The following is a 23659-nucleotide window of genomic DNA, read 5'->3' on the forward strand; positions in this document are numbered from 1 at the left end:
GCACTTCAAACGTTTGTTGTTAGATCAAAGGAGAATTTTATGATAGAATTCAGCTATAGACAAAAGTATATGTGAACATCAAGGAAAATCTGGCAAATATTTTAAAATAATAAAGGAAATAGAAATAACCTAACACCATTTTTTATATTTTTCTTGTGGTTTTCCAGGCTAATACATGCATATTTTATGTCTCCCTATTACTCTTTTGCAGTTTTACACTTATTAGTATATCACTTTGTTACATTGTCATTTAAAGTTGGGAGATTCATGTTTTCTTAGCACATAGGTGAGATCAAGAAGCTAACCCTGCAATGTTTAGTATCTGAAATTTTGTAAATTAAACAGGTTAGAAATCTGCATGCAATAATATCTCTCATGTTTCTATCTGTTAGCCATTTGAAATCCTTACCATTCTGTGATGTGACAACAAGCATCAGTGATTATTATTTCTTTTTTTTATTCTGTGTAATTTAAAAGAGTGGTTTGCTCCTGATATCTACAGGTTTGTTAATTAAAAAGAAGTAAATTATCAGGCAGTGCGGCAATGGCTCAGTGGCAGTGTTCTCACCTGCCATGCTGGAAACCCAGGATCAATTCCCGGTGCCTGCCCATGCTAAGGAAAAAAAAAGAAAGACATTTTCAAATTAAAGGCCTGTCTTATTTGTTGTACATTTTTTAATTATATAAAATTTGTAATAGGAAGAATTCATAAAATGAATCCTAATTATGTGACATTTCATAAATTTTCACAAGATAAGTTGTTTTAAAATTTCCTTTAAAAATTCCTCTACTAAATCTGGGATTGTACTCTTGACTTTTTCTGTAGTTCAAAGTTTATGTAAGAAAATATTTTTCCCATTTTCCAATAATTTGTTTATAGTAAAATTTAACCTCAATTTTAAGGCACAGTAATGTTTATTTTTCACTGGTTCATCGTTATTTACTAAATCTGTATTAGTTTCCATTACATTTTTAATTGATGTGAAAATTTTTAGAAGATATAGCACCATACAAATTATTTCATTATGACATTTTTCACTTGAAATCTGTCTAGAATCTATACTTTTTGCATTCCTCTTTTTATTATTTGCAATGAGCGATGTCTTTAATAAGGATTTATTAATAATATTATAAGTTTTAAAACTGATATCTCATCTTTTATATGCATTGTTTCTAGCCTTATATTTTAGGTCATGCTTTGTCTTGTCTTTTTATGAACTGTGCTGGCCTTGCTTTCATTTATGTACATGTCATTGATTTAGAAAATGTATCCATTGATAATGTATTGTCAACGATGGTCAAAAGTTTCTACAATTTTGTTAGGCATTAATAACTTCAGGAAATTCTTAATTTTTAGTTAAATTAAGAATACCCTACCCTCTTATAATATATTCAAGTGAGCAATTATGTTGTATTTAAATATATGCAACATAACCTTTGAGCATTATTAAAAAAAACACAAGACTATTTGTATTTTCTCTCATATCCATAATTATATCAGTGCAGATCGTATTTTATGCAAAATATGGTCTGGAGTTTTTTTCTTCTCAGAAATTCCCAATGTATGCTTGTATATGCATATACATATATATATTATATAAAATATATATATATATTACCAGATAATTAAAAGGTTTTGAGAAAAATCATGCGTAAACTGCAGAGCTCCAATATGTCCTCCTATTATTAACACCTTACATTACCATAGTAGCTAGTGTGGTAGCATTATTTTAATTGTGCTATTAAATAGAGTCCATGGCTGAAATTAGGAGTCAATGCTTACAATGAAAATTACTATTTTTTTATTCTAGTTATATATATATATATACAGCCTAAAATTTCCCCTTTATACCATATTTGAAATCTTTTTTTTTTTGATGTGGCCATGTCATGATTCTATGTGTTTCTGCAGCCCAACTATTTTAGTAATGATGAAGAAAATAAGATTGGAGTACTGTGTGACAAAATATGAGCAATAGTTTTGGTTTGCAAATAGTTGATTTTATATAATAAGGCTTAAAAAGAAACTATATTTACACAGCATCTATTGAATGCCAAAAGATATTTAAAGGGTTTGAGTTTTACAATTAACCTGGTTTATCTTCACAAGATAACTCTGAGATAGGCACTTGCATATCTACAATTTAATATCAGATAAAGGAAAGCCATCCTCTACTTATTCAGGTAAAGCCTTGCATGATTCTGGTCTCTCCATCACACACTTCACACCCAGCCCCTCAGTGTTTCATATTAATTCTATGTACAGAATACATTTAACATGTGATTATTCCTCAGCACCTCCTCTGCCATGACCTTTGCCCTAGGAACCATTGCCTCAGTCTTTAAATCACTGACAAAGCCCTCTAGATTGCTTTCCTCTTTTCTGACTTATTCCCCTTGAACATAATCTTAATGAAGGAGCCAGAGTTGTACTGTTAAAAAAGTGGGATCATATCACTTTTTACTTTTCTTCCAAAAACCTACAAAATTTCCCACCACACTAAGAGTAAAATTCAGTATTTTTACAAGAGCCACCAAATCCAAAAGGACCTTGCTTCTCCTTGTTCCTGTGAACTCATCCTTTATCACTGGGTTGTCACTTTCACTTTGAAATGTCCAGCCTGGCCTCCTCACACTTCTCTATAACCAGTAGTCCTGATGCTGCCTGGACTTTTTCATTTTCTCTTCTTCTTGAAATTTCCTTCCCCCAGATAACTGCAGGGATCTTTCCTCATTCTCTTCCTCTTGAGACTATGCCTCGCCATTCTACTTAAAATTGTCCCTGCCCTCAACCCTGGCGCTTGCTGCATTTGTACTTCATAGCAGTCACCCCAACCATAACCTATTTATTGTGCTACCAACTTATTTATTGGGCTTATGCCTTTTGATTCTTTTCTGTTTTCCTCCACTATGAAAGCTCTATGAGCACAGGTGTTTTACTTATTTATATATTATATATTTTTAAAAATAAAAGCCACAAAGTCATTGAGAGGTGTATATTGTTGGCAGATATTCTTTAGATATGCTGAGAAAAGGCAGTGTGACTGTGGCAATGTCAGCCAAATCTTTCCAAGCATACATGCATAATCCTATTTACAGAAATAAATTATTTGTACTTGGAGAAGATAGTGGAATAGGATATTGAGTTCACTCTTGCTTCAAAGAACAGCTAGAGAAAGGACAGAAGTTGACTGAGACCATGATTCCAGGGTGCAAGTGACCTGGGAGGGTCTTCAACACCACATAAGGAGAACCCAGTTGCAAAAACTGAAGAACTGAGATTCAGAGAACCAGAGACCTCCCAGCTGGTGCAAATGCATAGCATTAGGCTGCATACACCTTTCCAAATGGAGGCCCGGAGCCCTCAGGGGTGCACGTAAGGGGAGACAGGGACTGGGAGGTGAGCCAAGCCATGGTCTTTGAAGGTGCCTCGCTTACTGGTGGAGCCCCATGACCCATGACTCTCCCTACACCCCATGCATCTGAACACCATCCCCTGCCTCCCACCGCCCTTTGTTCCAAGTGCCCCCACCCCCCACCCCTCCATGTGAACTGGCCCCACACTCCCACTGCACGTGTGCATGTGCCTACCTCAGCCCAACCTCCCTCTCCTGAACAAGTGCACTCTTACCCCACCCTCCCAAGAATGACCTTCCCCTCCCTACCCCATGCAGGCAATCACCAGTGCATAAAGGCTGTCTGTGCTCACCTTCATACCAAGATGACACCCTTCCCAAGCCCATTCAGTTGCACAGCTCCACCCCACCCACCCTGAGCTTTGCACATTTGTACATCACTTATGGTCCTCCCAGATCCACCCATGTGCATGGTCCCCAGTCATGGCCCTCAGCTCTGGGCAAGGGCTGGCTTGTGCAACTGAGTCATATAAGCCCCCAGCCTATGCAGATGAAGCTCCAGCCCATTGTCAGTTAGCTCTATGCATGTGCACACAGGGCTCCACCCACTAGGCTGATATCTAGCATTGCACTCAATGGTGAGGGACTGAAGGCTTTCCACCTAAAACTGGGAATGAAGCAAGGATGCCCTCTGTCATGACTATTATTCAACATTGCACTAGAAGTTCTAGCTAGAGCAATCAGGCAGGAAAAGAAACTATATATATATATATATATATATATATATATATATATATATATATATATATATATATATATATATATATATATATATATATATATATATATATACACTAGAGCACACAAAAGTAGATTTGAAGAGGCAGGAGAAAGAATAAATGAACTAGATAACAGAACAGCTGATTTTGAACACTCAAAACAGCAAATGGCAAAAATGATGAAAATTTTTTAATTGAATCTCATGGAAACGATGGGCAAAACAATGTGCACAAATATAAGAATCATTGGTATCCCTGAAGGAGAAGAAAAGAGTAAAGGGCTAGGAAGATAAATTGAAGATATAATGGGGGGAAACTTCCCAACCCTTATAAAGGTCATAAATATGCAAATCAAAGAAGCCCAATGAACTCTAAATAGAATAAATCCAAATAGGCCTTCCCCAAGACACATTCTAATCAGGCTGTCAACATTGAAGAGAAGCAGAAAATCCTGAAAGTGGCAAGAGAAAAACAGTTTACTACATACAAGGGATATCAAATAAAATTGAGTTCAGACTACTCAATTGGCACTATGGAAGCAAAGCAGTGAAATGATATGTTTAAGATCCTGAAAGAGAAAGACTTCCAGTAAAAAATTCTGTACCCAGCTAAATTTTCCTTCAAAACTGAGGGGGAGGTTAACATTTTTATAGCCAATCAAATACTGAAAGAATTTGTTATCAAGAGACCTGCCCCATAAGAAATACTAAAGGGAGTTCTGTCAGTTAAAAAAAAAGACAGGAGAGGGAGGTCTGGAGGAGGACAAAATAGAAAAGTACCAGTAAGGGTAACTTAAAGGATAAAAAAGAGAAAGAGGGAAAAGAAGATATAGATCTGACAAATAAAATCCAAATGATAAGATGGTGGATTCAAGAAATGCCTTACACGGGCGGGCCGCGGTGGCTCAGCGGGCAAAGTGCTTGCCTGCTATGCCGGAGGACCTCGGTTCGATTCCCGGCCCCAGCCCATGTAACAAAAAACGGAGAAACAGAATACAATAAAACAAGAAAATGTTTAAAAATGTTTCCCTTTCTTCCTTCCTTCCTTCCTTCTATCCTTCCTTCCTTCTCTCTGTCTTTCCTTTAAAAAAAAAAAAAAAAAGAAATGCCTTACAGGGTTTTCCAGGAAGATGGCCAAATAGAGCAGCTTGAGATTAGCCCTGCACCATGGAAAAGTTAGAAAAGTTACAGGAGGGCGACTGAGGTGGCAATTCGGGAGTGTGGCTGACCTGTGAGAGCTTCTAAACCACAAATGGTGGCCCTGGTTGCGGAGGCTGAGGAACTGAGAGGCAGAAAGCTGGAGCCTGGCAGGGAGCTGCAGAGTCTGCACAAGTGCAAAGACAGGAGCCAGGGACAAAGAAGTCAGCCAAGCCCCTCTCCTTGGGTGCACTACTCTCACCAGTGCAACCCCATGACCAGGGACTCACCCCACACCCATGCACCCAAACCCCCCACCTGCTCCCATTCCCCACACTCCAGGTGTCCCCACCCCACCAACCCCAGTGCACATACCTGCCTCCCACCCCCACCTTAAGTGCAGCCCAACCCATCTCTCCTGCACCCCTCCTGAGCACTACCTCTCCTCCCTGTTCCCTGCAGGCTGTTGCCAGCTCATAAAGGCTGTCGGACACTAATCTCCATACCTAGGGTAGGTACCTGCTCCCCTGCCCATAGTGTTACCCAGCCTCACCCAACCCCACGAGCTCTGTGCATCAGTTTATGGCACTCCCAGGCTACAATCATGTCATTCAGCTCTGGGAACCACATTTTACAGTAATTCTAGAACTGTGCATGCACATAGCCCTCAGCCACACTTCCCAGTTCTGAGAAAGTGCAAACCTGTGCAGCCATGTCACATCTGCCCCCAATCCATGAAGGCATAATGCCGACACAGCCACAGCTCTGTACATGTGCACTAAGGGCCCCATGCCTTTGACTAGCGCACACCAGGGTTACATCCCACAAACTGCTGCACCCACACAGCTACATCCTCCCTGGCCTCTGGGCACCCATATTCACAAGCATCAGCACAACATCCCCAACCTGCACCCAAACCTGCCCTGAAACAAATCACCACACTGAGTGTCCCACCCTGTATCTTGCTCCCTGATGTACAATCATCTCACAAACACAAGGCCTCAGGTTACTGAAAGAAATCAACTCCCAAAGTAAATCAATCAAGATGTTTACATACCACAAAGACAGCAGATCACTAAGCATATCACAATGCAGACAAATATAGCCCTGCCTCAGGGCCAAATTAAAATGCCAGAGGAGACACATACATTGGAGCAATTAATCAAAGATGTTCATACAACTCTACTTAATAAAATAAGTGGGATAGCAAATGACATAAAGGATATTAAGAACAGTAGAAGAGCACAAAGAGGAATATGAAAGAAAAAATAGAGAACAGTGGGATATCACAGAGATTAATAATCTGTTGACCAAATAAAAAACATACTAGAGGCACACAACACCAGATTTGAAGAGATAAAAGAAAGAATAAGTGATATAAAGGACAGGATAACTGACTTTGAAGACTCAAAACAGCAAATGGCAAAAAAAAAAAAAAAAGGAAAAATTGAATTGAATCTCAGGGAAATGATAGACGAAACAAAGCATACGAATATAAAAATCATTGGTGTTCCAGAAGGAGAAGAGAGGAGTAAAGGGCTAGGAAGTATAGTTGAGAATATAATGGGGGAAAACTTCTTAACACTTATAAAGGACATACATACACAAGTCAAAAAAGCCCAAGAAAATCCAAACAGAATAAATACAAATAGGCCTTTCCTGATGCACATACTAATCAGTCTGTCAAATGTTGAAGAGAAACAGCAAGAGAAAAGCAATCTACTGCATACAAGAGAAATCAAATAGGATGATAACTCCAGACTCTCAACTAGCACCCTGGAGGTGAAAAGACAGTGGTATGATATAGTCAAGATCCTGAAAGAAAAAGACTTCCAACCAAGAATTCTGTACCCAGCCAAACTGTCCTTCAAAATTTAGGGAGAGATTAAAGTTTTCACAGACACAGAAGTTCTGAAAGAATTTGTTAACAAGACACCAGCCCTACAAAAATGCTGAAAGGAATTCTGCCACCTGAAAAAAAAAAAAAGACAGGAGAGAGAGGGCCAGAGCAGGGCACAGAATTGAAAAGTACCAATAAGAGTAATTTAAAGAATACAAACAGAAAGAGGGAAATGAATATATAGATCTAACAAATAAAATTAAGAAAATAGGATGGTGGAATCAAGAAACACCTTTTCAGTAATAACTTTGAATGCTAATGGGCTAAACTTACCAATTAAAAGATACAGATTGGCAGAATGGATTAAGAAATATAATTCAATTATATGCTGCTTATAAGGGACTCATCTTAGACACAAGGATACAAATAAATTGAAAGTGGAAGGATGGAAAAAAATTTTCCATGAAAGTTGTAACCAAAAGAAAGCAGGAGTAGCTATATTAATATCAGACAAAATAGACTGTAAAAGTAAAGACATCGTAAGAGACAAAGAAGGACACTATATACTAATTAAAGGAGCAAATGCCCAAGAAATATAACAATCATAAATGTTTACGCTCCCAGTCAAGGAGTTCCAAAGTACATGAAACAGACATTGGCAAAATTGAAGGGAGCAATAGATGTTTCAACAATAATAACAGGAGACTTCAATACACCACTCTCTTCTACAGGTAGAACAAGCAGACAGAAGATCAACAAGGAAATAGAGAAGTTAAATAACTTCATAAATGAATTAGACCTAACAGACATATATAGGTCATTGCACCCCAAAGCACAAAGGTATACATTCTTCTCTAGTACTCATGGAACATTCTCCAGGATAGATCATCTACTGGGGCACAAAGAAGATCTTTATAAATTTAAAAACATTGGAATGATTCAAAGCACTTTCTCTGATCACAATGGGATGAAGCTGGATCTCAATAACCACAAAAGAATGAGAGCACTCACAAATTTTATGGAGATTAAATAACAAACTCTTAAACAATGAGTGGGTCAAAGAAGAAATTGCTAAAGAAATCAGTAGCTATCGGGAGATGAATGAAAATGAGTATACAACTTATCAGAATTTATGAGATGTGACAAAAACTGTGCTGAGAGAGAAATATATTGCCCTAAATGCCTATATTAAAAAAGAAGAAAGAGCAAAAATCAAGGACTTAACAGCACACCTGGAGGAACTTGAGAAAGAAAAGCAAACTAACCCCAAAGCAAATACAGAAGAGAAATAACAAAGATTAAAGCAGAGATAAATGAACGGGAGAACAAAAGAACAATAGAAAGAATCAATAAAACCAAAAGCTGGTTCTTTGAGAAAATCAATAAAATTGATTGACCACTAGCAAGACTGACAAAGAAAAAAGAGTGGATGCAAATAAACAAAATAAGAAATGAGAAGGGGTGCTTTACCAAAGACCTTCAAGAAATAAAATAAATCATAAGAGCATACTATGAACAACTATAAACTAACAAACTAGACAACTTAGATGAAATGAACAAATTCCTGGAGACACACAAATAAGTTATACTGACTCAGGAAGAAATAGAAGATCTCAACAAACCAGTCACAAGTAAAGAGATTCAATCAGTCATCAAAAATCTTCCTACAAAGAAAAGCCCAGAGCCAGGTGGCTTCAATAAGGGAATTTTATCAAATATTCCAAAAAGCACAAACACCAATGCTGCTCAAACTTTTCCAAAGAAAAATGAGGAAAAAGGAACTATACCTAACTCATTTTATGAAGCTATTATCATTTTAATATCAAAACCAAGTAAAGATGCTATAAGAAAGGAAAACTACTCCCTAATGACATAGGTGCAAAAATTCTCAATAAAATATTAGCAAATTGAATCCAACAGCACATTAAAAGAATTATACATCATGACCAACTGATGTTTATACCAGAAATGCAAGGATGGTTCAATGCAAGAAAATTAATGCAATGTAGCACATTAACAAATCAAAAGAGAAAAATCATATGATTATCTTGATTGATGCTGAAAAAGCATTTGTAAATTTCAACATCATTTTCTGATAAAAACATTGCAAAAGATAGGAATCAAAGGGAACTACCTCAATATGATAAAGGGTTTATATGAAAAACCAATAGCCAGCATTGTATTCGATGGAGACAGACTGAATGTTTTCCCCCTAAAATCAGGAACAAGACAAGTATACCCACTGTCACCACTATTATTCAACATTGTGCTAAAATCTCTAGTTAAAGCAATCAGGTAGGACAAAGAGATAAAAGGCATTCTAATTGGAAAGGAAGAAGTAAAACTCTCATTATTTGCAGACGACATGATACTATACTTGGGAGTTCCTGAGAAATCTACAGCAAAATTACTTGAGTTAATAAACAAATTCAGGAAGATGGCAGGATATTAAATTAATGTGCAAAAATCATTAACATTTCTATACACAAGCAATGACCTAGCTGAAAGAGTCAGTTAAGGTAAAAATTGCATTCAAAATAGCAACTAGAAGAATCAAGTACTTAGGAATGAACTTAACTAGGGACGTAAAGGACTTGTACACAGAAGACTACATAACATTGCTAAAAGAAATCAAAGGAGATCTAAACAGGTGGAAAGACATTCCCTGCTCATGGATAGGAAGGCTAAATATAGTTAAGATGTCAATTCTACCCCAATTGATCTACAGATTTAATGCAATACCAATCAAAATTCCAATAACCTACTTTGAAGATTTTGAAAAGCTAATTACCAAATGCATCTGGAAGGTAAAGAGACCTCAAATAGCTAAAAGTATCCTAAAACAGAATAATGAAGTGGGAGGATTAACACTCCCTGACTTTAAAACCTATTTTTAAGACACAGTGGTCAAAGCAGCATGGTACTGGGACTGGTACAAACATAGAAGCATTGACCAATGGAATCATATCAAGAGTGAAGAAACAGACCACCAAATCTATGGTCAACTGATTTTTGACAAGGTCCCCAAATCCTCTCAACTGGAACAAAAATAGTTGTTTTAATAATTGGGCATGAAAGAACTGGATATCAATAGCCAAGAGAATGAAAAAGGACCTCTATCTTACACCCTATACAAAAATTAACCCAAGGTGGATCAAACACCTAAATATAAGAACCAGTAGCATAAAGCTTCTAGAAGAAAATGTAGGGAAACATCTTCAAGACCTAGTAACAGGAGGTAGCTTCCTAAACTTTACACCCAAAGCACAAGCAACAACAACAACAAAAAGATAAATAGAAACTCCTCAAAATCAAATGCTTTTGCACTTCAAGATTTTATCAAAAAAGTGAAGAGGCAGCCAACTCAATGGGAGAAAATATTTGGAAATCACATGTTGGAAAAAGGTTTGATTTCCTGTATACACAAAGAAATCATACAACTCAACAACAAAAGAACAAATAACCCAATTATGAAATGGGTTAAAGGTACAAATAGGCATTTTTCTGAAGAGCATATAGAGATGGCTCAAAAGCACATGTAGAGATGCTCATTTTCATTGTTTATAAGGGAAATGCAGATCAAGACTACAATGAGATACCACCTCACACCTATAAGAATGGCTGCTATTAAACAAACGTGAACTACAAATGTTGGAGAAAAGGTGGAGAAATTGTGACATTTCTGCACCGCTGGTGGGAATGTATAATGGTGCAGCCACTATGGAAGACTGTTTGTCAATTTCTTAGGAAACTAAATATTGAGTTGTCCTATTACCCAGAAACAGCACTACTTGTCATATACCCAGAAAAGTTGAAAACAATGACACAAACAGATATTTGCACACCAGTGTTCATAGCACCATTATTCACAGTCACCAAAAGATGGAAACAAATAAAATGCCCATCAACAGAAGAGTGGATCAACTAAAAAAAAATGTGGTATATACATATGATGGAATATTATGCAGCAATAAGACAAAATGACATCCTGAAGCACATGACAAGATGGATGAGCCTTGAGGACATAATGCTGAATGAAATTAGACAGGCACAAAAGGATAGATACTGTATGGTTCCACTTTTATGACCAACTTAAAGGGATAAACAGAGGTTTATACTACAGAATATAGGGGACTTAGAGATAAATAGAAGCCAGAGAAGGGTCAACCATTAATTAATGAGGTTGAACTCAAATGTAAGGGAATAGATGGGAGTGAAGGTGCTTCATTAGTGGGTCTGTAAGTAATACTACCATATCAAAGATGAACAAGATTGAAAGGGGTTGTATATATCTACATGTCTCAATGATTAGCACAATAAATATGAATTAGTTCTCACAAGAATTGCTTCACAGATACAATTCTTGTACAAAGAGTGCTTAAGTCCATAGGGGGAAAACTGTTATTGCATACTATGAACTATGTTCAAAAGGAAACCATCAGCACTACCACAGCAACAGCAAGGGTAAATAATGGGGGGAGGGACAAGAGTCAAGAGGAAGTTCAGATTTCCCATTTGGTGAGGGTGTGTTTATTGGTTTTCTTTCTCTTGAGAACAATGAAATTATCTAAAATTGAGAATGTTGATGGACTGTGGACTTTGGGCCTTCTACCTGATGCCCGATGAATGCAGGTGGCTGAAGGACAAACTGATGGAGAAGTAAATCAGCAAATATTGGTGTATATTTATGAATGAAGGTTGTGCTGTTACAAAAAGGAACAAAGTCATGAGGGATGCTGCCATAAGAATGAACACGTGGGACATTTGGTTTTGCAAAATAAGTCAAAAATGAAAAAACAAGAATGGTATGGTCACCTTTAGAAAATGCTTATAAGAAAACAGGGGCCTAGATTCTAAGTTTCAGGGTAGACACATTAAGTCTAGAGTAGTGATTATTATTTCTGGATTTTGAGAGGTTGTTTTATATATATAACCTGATATTTAGCGATAAGAACAAAGCTAGATAGGTTGGGGTTAAAGTAATTCGGGACACAGGGGTAAGGAAGATGGTGCCTATAATTTAGAATCACACATACTCTTTGAGACCAATAAAAGAAAGTTTATTTGGTCTGGAACTGAGATTTTCTGTAGTGCATAATCTAATTCAACCTATCCATATAGCTCATTTGAACAATTGAAATGCAGGGAGCACCAAACAAGAAAGAGGTCCTTTAATCCCGTATAGATTATTGTAATACCTGGATACATCCTAGAGTACATTAAGCAGATAATCAGAAAGTATTGGCAAAGTCCCCTGAGGGATGGGAGAAAGAACTATTAAACCTTATCATCGGGGAATCCCCTGATACTGTGTCAAACTTTAACTACACCCAAACCAATAGGCCAAGCCCTCAATTATGAGGCTTAATCTTGTGAAGCTTATGTAGGTAACAGAGTAGCTTAGACTACCTATAGGCATGGCCCTCTTTTATTGTTCTAAACGTGGCCTCAGTCTCTCTAGGCCCAACTCTGCAAGTGAAATCATTGCCCTCCCCCCTACATACGGCATGACATCCAGGGGTGAAAAGCCTTCCTGGCAACATGGGAGATGACTCTGAGGTATGAATCCAGACCTGGCACTGTAGGATCAACAATTCCATCCTGACCAAAAGGGGGAAAACAAGTGTAATTAATAAAGTATCAGTGGCAGAGAATGTTCAAATAGTCAAGAGGCTACTCTGGAGGTTGCTCTTACACAAGCTTCAGGTAGACCTTGCTACTTATCATAACCTGCCAACTCCCAACCAGGACCATTCCAGCCAACCCTAAAGAACACCTAGGGCAATATGTAAGATTCCACAAGGGTTCCATCCACTAAAGTAACTTTCCAGAAACCTACAACCTCCAGATGGTCCCTGATACAGATAAATCATTTCACCTAGCCCAGCCTTTCCAGAGCATCAGATAGTTCCATCTCCCTACCCCATATCAGTGACAGACCCTTCCAATATCAAAAATTTAGAGTTGCCATAGCCCAAACAACCCCAATGAGTGGTATGGAAAGATCAAAAGTGCTGGTGGAGTTATACATAGAAGACAGGACTTAACAAATGAGTGTGAATGCTGAATCATTAATTTGATATCTCTTTTTGTCTCCAGCATTTTAGAGCAGCTAGAAGTAAAAACCTAAAATTATAAAATTGTAAAACATGTCAAAGTCTGAAAAATGTTCTACAACTAATTATGGTGCTGTGCTTTGAAATGTATAGGCTTTTTGTACATGTGTTATTGTTCACAAACAAGAAAGAGGAAAAAGTGATTATGATGATAAAAATGTGTTTAAGTCCTCTAGCCTTCTATATTCTGTAGCAGCTAGAAGGAAAAATCTAAGATGATGGATGATATGGTAGCCCATGACAAACTCTGGGATCTGTCCTGTAACTACTTGTTGAAGAGTTCTTAGAAAAACTATTGCTTTTTTATTTCTTTGCTTTGCATATATGTTATACTATGCAATAAAAAAAGTTAAAAAAAAAAAAAGAAAGAAAGCTTAAAACTCAGGAGCACCTGACAGTCTTTGTGACTTGACAGTTGAGGCCACAGATGTCACAGGACATTCCTGACAGAATAAATGTCTTGCTAGCAGTGAACACCAGAAAACAAGCTAGCTGGGTGGCACAAAAATGATAGATTGTATTTTCATCCACTACAAAATCTACTAACATTTTGGATCCCACGGTAGTGGAATACCAGGTGAATGAGAGCCAGGTGTCAGAGGAAATAGTACTGGGGTGTTTGTAACCTGGAGTCCACCTTAGAAAGGGTGATTGTGCCCAAATGGCCCATCAGGTAGGAAGAACATGGCTTGTTCTCAGTTAATTTCCTTAGAATATTGGCTTCCTTATCTGGGACGAAAGGATTATGAACACGATAACTGAGTAAATATCAAGGTTTAGCAGAATGTCCTGGAGCTGCGGTGTAAAGAGCTGCCTACCCCAGTTGGACATGCTTTGGACTCCATCTGCTCTCATGGGTGTGGATCTATGATAGCATCTGTCAAAGATGGGGCTTCTGTTAATGTGTCAGCCAACTGAATCAACTTTGGCTTTAATCCAGATTGCTAGAGTTCTTTCTAAGCACAATGAATTTCAAACAGAGAGACAGAAAGCCACAGGAAAAAGCCAAAGTAGACGGAACCCAAAGGAGACAGGAAAGGACATAATCATGAGCACTGCCATGAGAAGGAGAAGCTGAGGACTGAGGACCTTGATTTTAGGCTATGCTTAGCCTCAAACCTGAGCCAATGAATTCCAGTTGGTTAAGCCTGCCTGTTGGGTGGTATTCTTTTTAGCATTTAGAAAATAAGTCATGAGGCTACAGGCCAAAAAGCAGGCAAAGGGAGTGGATATGCTGAATGAGACTCAGGAAGAGTGGAAGGTGCAGAGGGGTTGTTGCAAGGATTCTGATTTTATATCCCCTATTGGAACAAACTTTGCAGTGTCCTTGTGTGCATGTGTGTGTGAGAGACAGGTTAAAGATTATTATCTTTAGTGGAAGAAGTGATCTATGATTCAAAAAAAACTGTAATGATCCATAATAATCTTCATAATCCTGTGTGTAATTTGTCTGCAAATGATTTCTTAATTGAGGAAGAAACCACTGGGCAAGAGGAAGAAAAGGAAAGTGGAAAATTGGTAGTGCATGCATCCATGTACTTCTTGGAAAGTGAGTAAACCAGTGGAAAGCTGAGCAGGAATGCTATGAGGTAAAGAGGTCTCAGGTGATGGAAAAGTTTTGGCAATGATTAGTGTTGAGGGTGGCACACATTGTGAATGTAATTAACAAATTGAATTTAGTGCTTGAAAACAATTAAAGTGGGAAGTGCTATGTTGCATATGTGTTACCACAATAACAAACAAAACAGGAGAATTTTTATTTTATTTTCTGGGGTATATGAGTGGTGCACCTTCCCAATATCATGTTAGGTTCCTTGTATTACCGTCATGCCCTATGTGAGCAGAATTGTACATGGTATTTGCAGCCAGTCTTACTTGATGAAAAGAATTAAAATCATTTACGTGATATATTCTAGAGAATGTGTGAACCCCCAGAATGTGTGAAATAATACATGTAATTATAGCAAATGTAAGTACAGATGTATACATCTATTTATATAACTCATAACTCAAAATATCGGCTTATTACACAGTCACAAGAAATCAGTCAGCCCTAGAATAGGTAAATTAAAATTCAGTTTTTATTTTATGCTAGAAATTATTGGAATTTTAAAAATTCACCTCTCCATGGAATACCTTGGCATTTACATCCATCATTCATTCCATATAATTTATGGACTTATTATTTTTATTTAATTTATAAGTATAACAATACAAGGATTTTTTTCAAGGCTCTATTTTTTGCAAAGTTGGTAAATTTTAATGTATTTTTTTCTAACCATGAAGAAATATAATTCTCACACAAATAAGTACGTTTCCTGCCTCTTGCAGGATTAATCTCTTGAAATTGAGTGTAGAAAATTGACATTTTTCCCTGTTGTTGCTCTAATTTTTATGACAGATTTATTGAGGAATAATTTAAAAACCATACAACTAATCCATTGATGGTGTAAAATTCAATGGTTTTAGTATTTTCACAGAACTGTGTGCAACCATCACCACAATCAACTTTAGAACATTTTCATTTCTCCATGAAGAAACCTTATCCACAGTGCATTCTGTCCTCATTTCTCCTAAGCCTCTTCCACCAGACCTAGGCACTCAATGATCTGTTTTTTTTTCTCTGTGAATTTGCCCATTGTGGATATTTAATATAAATGAAATCATAAAATATGGTCCTTTGTAACTTGTTTCTTTTGCTTAATCTGATATTTTTGGGTCTCATCCATGTGGTGGCAATTATCAAAATCCATTCTTCCCAATCATATATCATTGTATGGATATATCACATTTTGTTTATCCACTGGTCGGCTGATGGACATGTGAGTTGTTTCCACTTTGTGACTAATATAAATAATGCTGCTATGAACATTTTTGGGCAGGTTTTGCATCGATTTATGTCTTCACTTCTCCTGAGTATATAACTAGGGGTAGAATTAATGGGGCATATGTTTAATTTTTGGAAGAACTGTCAGACTTTTTTCTATAGTGGCCAAACTAACTTACATTCCCACCAGCTAACTCTGAAGGTTTCAATTTATCCACATCCTCACGAACCCTTATTACCTGTTTTTTATTCTCATCATCTTAGGAGGTAAGAGGTGGTATTGTAATTTGATTTCCATTTTCCTGATGGTTGGTAAAGTTGAGGATTATTTCATGTGCTTATTAGTCATTTGTACATCTTAGTTGCAGAGAGGTCCATTCAGTTCTTTACTGGTTTTTAAATTATGTTATTTGTGTTTTTGTTGGCACTCTGCTTGCTGCTCCAAACTATCAGTGAGAGAGGGAGAAAACTATTACCACTGCCAGGGGAGGGGACCCATTGTGTGGGGGACAGTGAAGGGCACAGCATGCCTGCCACCACCAGCAGCAGTCTTCAGTTCCCACTCTACTCTGTGATTTGCAGGTGTCAGTGCCACATGGATGAAACGTTGTTTACTCACATGGACAAGAGACAAACAGAGTCTGCTCCAATAGTGGACATGAGTCCTGCATGGCCAGCAGGTCTCAATCTGCAGCATACACAGGGAGATGGACTATGGATCTTCTCGTATCACAGTGCCTTCCCTGCCAGGAGCAAATACCCCATCAGAGATGACCAGGGTATCATAAAGCTTAGTCTATCATGAAGGTTTACAAATGCTAAGGACAAAGGAGGAAAGAGTATACAAGTAGGCGGTCACTGGGTCTGTGAGGGGATACATCTCACCTCAAGGTAGTCCCACAGAGGGAGTCGACCCACATTTACTATCCCATCCTAGGAGGCAGGCTGCACCGTCTCAAGGTTCAGGTGTAGACTTTGGAAATTTCCCCCACTGTGGTGTTTGGTAGGGCTAAAACCAGGTACTTAAGATTACAGATTTGAGAGATGTTAATCAAACAGTGGAAGATAAACATCCAATAGTGACTAATCCATATATTCTTCTCATTGATATTTCTGGTATATACTTGGGTCAGTGTTTTATATGTAAGGGTTGGCTTCTTTTGTGTTCAATTAGATAAAGACTCTCAAAAACAGTTTGCCTGTGAGGGGAAGGAAACTGAAATGGGAATGAAACGGCCGTATTGTTGGGCTGTATTTCCTCAAGGTCTTAAGAATGCCCCAACTCTTTCTGGACAAACCTTGTCCAGAAGTTTCCAAGGAGTAAAAGCTCATGAGGGGTTTTTCTGAAACATGTACATGATGTCCTCATAGATGGTAAAACTTGAGAAATTGCACACATTAATACTATAACAATGCTGAGCAGGCCAGCTAAGAAACGACATGAAATATCTGAGAACAAAAAGTTCAGATTATATAAATCCATGTTAAATATCTAGGATTCAAGCTCTCTAAAGGACGTAGAATATTTTTACTTGGTAGAAAGAAGGCCCTATAATGAGTAGCCATGAGAAAGAAAAAAAGCAACTCAGAAGGTTCTTGGGTATGGCCAGCAACTGTTGACTATAAATACCCAGTTTTGGATTAAACCCAATCTTTATACCTTGCCCTGGGAAATGAGAAAGATCCTTTAGAATGGACACCAGAATGCATAACTGCCTTTCAAAGTTTAAAGGGTGAATTAATGTCATATTCAGCCTTTGGGCTCCATGTTCACATGAAAGAATTCCACTGACTCTTCCAAGAGAAGCATTACCTTAGGAATGCTAGTACAGCCTTTTTGTGGAGAGCGGACAACCTGGGGCTCATTTATCAAAACAGTTTGACATGTGGCCCACAGATGGTCTGAGGGTTTATGTGTAGTAACAGCTATTGTAAACTTCTGTAAGAGGCTGAAAAATTTACTTTGGGCCCCCCAACCCATGTTCTTACCCCCATTATGTCATTTCCATTTTAGAACAGAAAGAGGGACAATGACTCATGATGGGAAAACCAAGTCATTTCCAGGCAGTGCTACCAGACAATCTGAATGTCATCCTAAACACAATAGATAAACTCAATCTTGCCACCCAACTTCCAGAATTTAAGAAAGGGTCTGAATGGATTTGCCCAAAATATGATTGCATTCAGCTGTTGGATGAAGTCTATTTAAGCAGAACAGGCTAACTGATGTGCCACTAACAGACCCGGACCTAGAACTAGTCATTAATGAGCGTAGTTACATGGACCAGTGTAATCAGAATATGGGATATCAGTAGTGACCCTCACAGAGATACTGGAGGCAAAGTGAATTCCACCTGGAACTTTAGCACAAAGAGTGGAATTAGTTGCCCTCCTAAGAGCCCTACAGCTGAATGCAGGACAGAGAGATGTGCCCTGAGAAAGGCACAGACTTGTCTACAGACTTAAGTTATGCTTTTTCTGTTTTGCATGTTCATAGGGTGATTTTGAAAGAGCATGGTCTCTTAACTGCAACCAACAAGGACATGAAACACACAGATCTAATTCTAGAATTGTTAGATGTTGTAACACATCCCAAAGAATTAGCCATTGAGGATAAGCAAAGTGCAAAACCAAGATATCAGTAAGGCAACAGCTCCTTCCTGCAGCCTGTGGAAGTGGGGCTGACTGCCAACAACCTTTGGCCCTTGGCTTTCACATTGGCTTCTCTTCTGTGTCCAGTTTCCTTTGCGTGAAAGGACTTCAGTCCTACTAGGTAGGGACCACACGCATTCATGTGGCCACACCATCACTAAAACATCTCCATAGTTTCTGTGTACTAACTAATGACTCACACTCACAGCTCCTGAACATGCCTTTTTTGAGGCAGCATGATATTATCCCTAAAACGAAAAAAATTGACAGAGCCAGGAAGAAACAAAAAGTCATTCCATGATTTGAAGTGCTTTAATTAATGAGAATTTCATGATGAAAACTTTACAAGTTGTCTTTCTGTTTTGACTTAGAAGATTATTTTTGTTTTTGTGTATTTTTCTCACGTGGCAATTCATCATGGTAATAAATGAATGGGTAAGAAAAATACTTTTATTTCATGAAATGAAATGAGAGAAAAGGATGTGTAAAAGGTGATAGATAGAAAAGGAGAACCAAAACACTCCCCAATTTAAGGGCATTCTTAGTTTAATTTTAGGAAAATACATGTACTTGTTACGAATTTGGACACAGAGTCACCATACCCATGTACATCCATGAACTTCCTGTAGTGTTTGATACATAGGAAAATATCAGTGATGTGAGCAATTATTATTATTGTTGTTTTATTATTATTATTATTTTCTGAGTAAAGGTAAATGGTCATTTCTACACCATTGTTGCAGCTGGTGGGCATATGGTGTGACTTTAGACCCTGTGTAGTGCAGGAACATACACACTTTTGAACATGAGACAGGGAACATGGTGAGACACGTTTCTATATTTCCTAACAGTAGTGTGAACACTGGCTCACAGAGGCGCTTACCAGACACAGCACACAACACTCTGCCATTCATCATGAACTCTGGGAGGGATGGCATCGAACAACATTGCTATATTCATAGATGTTTATCCCCCTGGTTATAGTCCATAGATATCAATAATTGCTTTTGCCCTAAGATAAGAGATTTTTCTTGAAAACTAGTTGCTATCCCACAGAGTTAAGTGATTGTTTCAGAAAGGTTAAGGGACAATAACCCCAGAGACACACAAAAATATGTAAAGCCTGTAACATTTTCCATCAGAGCATCCTCAGCAATCTGGGAGGGAATGTGGGTCCCACACAGAGATTGATTGGACTGAACTGGTTATTTGGCAAGGATATGACTAATATTTGGAGAGCTTGAAGATTGTGTTAGTTTTTTTCCTCATGAAGTTAATTAAATATAGTCATATGTGAGAGGAGAGAGAATTGAAATAGAGTTGAATTAGGCAAAGACATGTTGTAGGGCTCATCTTCATGGAAACATTTTTCTCTTTGAGTATTATGAAATAGACTTGATAGAAAATGGAGACAATTTAGTCTGCAGAACAAAATATCCTGTAACAGCTATTAGGATGAGAAGGACAACAGTACAAATAAAGTGAAAGCATGTATTTTTATTTTTTTGGAATCTTACACTAACTATACCTGTGTCAGTTTGCAAAAGCTGCCAGAATGCAGTATTCCAAAAATGGGCCAGCTTTTACAATGGTTATTTAAAGGTTTACATATTTACAGTTCTAAGACGATGAAAATGTCCCAATTAAGCATCAACAAGATGATGCCTTCTCTGAAAAAGGGTCAGTGGCGGCCGGGGCTCCTGTCACATGGGAAGGCACTTGGCAGGTCTGCTGGCCCTTGGCTCCTGGGTCTTACTGCTTCAGCTTCTGATTCCAGCGCCTCCCCTTTGAGCTTTTGCGGGCATTTCTCTCTGACTCTCTTCACTCTTCTGCCTTTTATCCTCTCACAAAGGACCCGGTAAAGTATTAAGACCCACCTTGAATTGGGTGGGTCACATTTCATTCGAAACCACTTAATCAAAAGATCCCATCCACAACAGGTGGGTTAAAAGAGCATGGCTTCTTAGTCTACCACACCACCCATGGAACCTGGACAAGAGAGCATGGCGGCCAACCAAACAGTCACTTTAATGCTATGGGGGCAGTAAGAGACCCCTAGGACTATTCTCAGACAGACCCAGGCATGTGAACATCCTCTGGAGTGGAAAGGAGTGGAACCACTGTAGCCTTGTGTAACAAACACACTGTGAAATAGCTTCTGATGCCAGGGCTTCTCACACTTGGTACCATATTGATGTTTTGCTCCAGATGCCTCTGTTGTGGGAGCTGTCTGGTGCATTGGCTGCGATGTGCTTACCAGCACCTGAGAACTTTGTCCACCAGATGCCAGCAGCACTTTACCCAGTGGTCTTAATAAAAATGCTTCCAGATATTGCCAATGGCCCTTGAGAAATAACGTCATTCCTCCATGAAAACCACTGCTCTGTGCATATAACGACCCAATTTTAACATTTACTCTTGAAAACTGGAAAAAGGTGTTCGATTTAATGTATTTCTTTGAACTGAAATTAAATAACTCAATTGTCCTGGTCAGAGAAAAGAGAAAGGAATATCCTAGGAATCACTTTTGCTTTCAGGCAGAGATTTCCCTATGTGTGTGTGCTTGACCTCTTCCCCATCAGCTGAAAAGGGGAAAGGCTTTGCTGTGTTGGTTTCTAATCCAGATTCTCTCCCCTCAGAATCCAGCTGGTGCCCCTGCAGACCTGTGGGAATAAACCGGAAGTCAGGAGGGAGGGGCCCTTTCTCTTCATTCACACTTGCCGTGTTCTAGGACTTGAAGGAATCTACCTCTCATTAAAGACAAACCTTTGCTTTTCCCTACTCCACCAATGAATGCTTCTGTTTTGTAAGAATTCAGGGAATTTAGGGATGTTAATGTATTCCTGTTTAATAGGGAATGGAGAGAAAATATTTACACTTAAAAGGTGTTGTGAGGATTAAATATACAATGCAATTTGCATACACAAGCACAATATTTCTGTGCAACCTGGCTTGCTATTGCAGTGTTATCACAGTCATTTGTCACGTCATTGAAAATTCTTGAAAATTATCATTTTAATAGCTGCACAGTTTTCCATGATATATACGTTCTATAATTTTGATTATTTCCCTCTTTTTTTAACTTTTTTTATTAATTAAAAAAATTAACAAACAAAACATTAAGATATCATTTCATTCTACATATACAATCAATACTTCTTAATATCATGGCGTAGTTGCATATTCATCATTTCTTAGAACATTTGTATCGATTTAGAAAAAGAAATAAAAAGACAACAGAAAAAGAAATAAAACAATAACAGAGAAAAAAAAGATTATACATACCTTACTCCTTACCCCTCACTTTCATTTACCACTAGCATTTCAAACTAAATTTATTTTAACATTTGTTCCCCCTATTATTTATTTTTGTTCCATATGTTCTACTCTTCTGTTGATATAGTAGCTAAAAGGAGCATCAGACACAAGGTTTTCACATTCACAGAGTCTCATTGTGAAAGCTGTATCATTGTTCAATCATCATCAAGAAACATGGCTACTGGAACACAGCTCTACATTTTCAGGCAGTTCCCTCCAGCCTCTCTGCTATATCTTGAACAACAAGGTGATATCTACTTAATGCATAAGAATAACCTCCAGGATAACCTCTCAACTCTGTTTGGAATCTCTCAGCCAGTGACACTTTTTTTTTTGTTTTTTTAGAAATCATACCATTCTACATATGCAATCAGTAATTCTTAACATCATCACATAGATGCATGATCATCGTTTCTTATTACATTTGCATCGGTTTAGAAGAACTAGCAATACAACTGAAAAAGACATAGAATGTTAATATAGAGAAAAAAAATAAAAGTAATAATAGTAAGAACAAAACAAAACAAAAACCTATAGTTCGGATGCAGCTTCATTCAGTGTTTTAACATGATTACTTTACAATTAGGTATTATTGTGCTGTCCATTTTTGAGTTTTTGTATCTAGTCCTATTGCACAGTCTGTATCCCATCAGCTCCAATTACCCATTATCTTACCCTGTTTCTAACTCCTGCTGAACTCTGTTACCAATGACATATTCCAAGTTTATTCTCGAGTGTCGATTCACATCATTGGGACCATACAGTATTTGTCCTTTAGTTTTTGGCTAGACTCACTCAGCATAATGTTCTCTAGGTCCATCCATGTTATTACATGCTTCATAAGTTTATCCTGCCTTAAAGCTGCATAATATTCCATCGTATGCATATACCACAGTTTGTTTAGCCACTCGTCTGTTGATGGACATTTTGGCTGTTTCCATCTCTTTGCAATTGTAAATAACGCTGCTATAAACATTGGTGTGCAAATGTCCATTCGAGTTTTTGCCCTTAATTACTTTGAGTAGATTCCCAGCAATGGTATTGCTGGGTCGTATGGCAATTCTATATTCAGCTTTTTGAGGAACCACCAAACTGCCTTCCACAGTGGTTGCACCATTTGACATTTCCACCAACAGTGGATAAGTGTACCTCTTTCATCGCATCCTCTCCAGCACTTGTCATTTTCTGTTTTGTTGATAATGGCCATTCTGGTGGGTGTGAGATGATATCTCATTGTGGTTTTGATTTGCATTTCTCTAATGGCCAGGGACATTGAGCATCTCTTCATGTGCCTCTTGGCCATTTGTATTTCCTCCTGTGAGAGGTGTCTATTCAAGTCTTTTTCCCATTTTGTAATTGGGTTGGCTGTCTTTTTGTTGTTGAGTTGAACAATCTCATTATAAATTATGGATACTAGACCTTTATCTGATATGTCATTTCCAAATATTGTCTCCCATTGTGTAGGCTGTCTTTCTACTTCCTTGATGAAGTTCTTTGATGCACAAAAGTGTTTAATTTTGAGGAGTTCCCATTTATTTATTTCCTTCTTCAGTGCTCTTGCTTTAGGTTTAAGGTCCATAAAACTGCCTCCAATTGTAAGATTCATAAGATATCTCCCTACATTTTCCTCTAACT

At 37.9% G+C, this 23659-nt stretch overlaps 1 long non-coding RNA gene across 1 annotated transcript in view; it reads left to right on the top strand.

Annotated features, from left to right (window-relative positions):
- The window catches only part of LOC143644970 (uncharacterized), a 326292-nt gene that overhangs the window by 179637 nt on the left and 122996 nt on the right, over positions 1–23659 (top strand). The window lies entirely within an intron of this gene.

The sequence above is a fragment of the Tamandua tetradactyla genome, chromosome 8 (genome assembly GCF_023851605.1).
Source record: "Tamandua tetradactyla isolate mTamTet1 chromosome 8, mTamTet1.pri, whole genome shotgun sequence".
NCBI classification, from domain to species: Eukaryota; Metazoa; Chordata; class Mammalia; order Pilosa; family Myrmecophagidae; genus Tamandua; species Tamandua tetradactyla.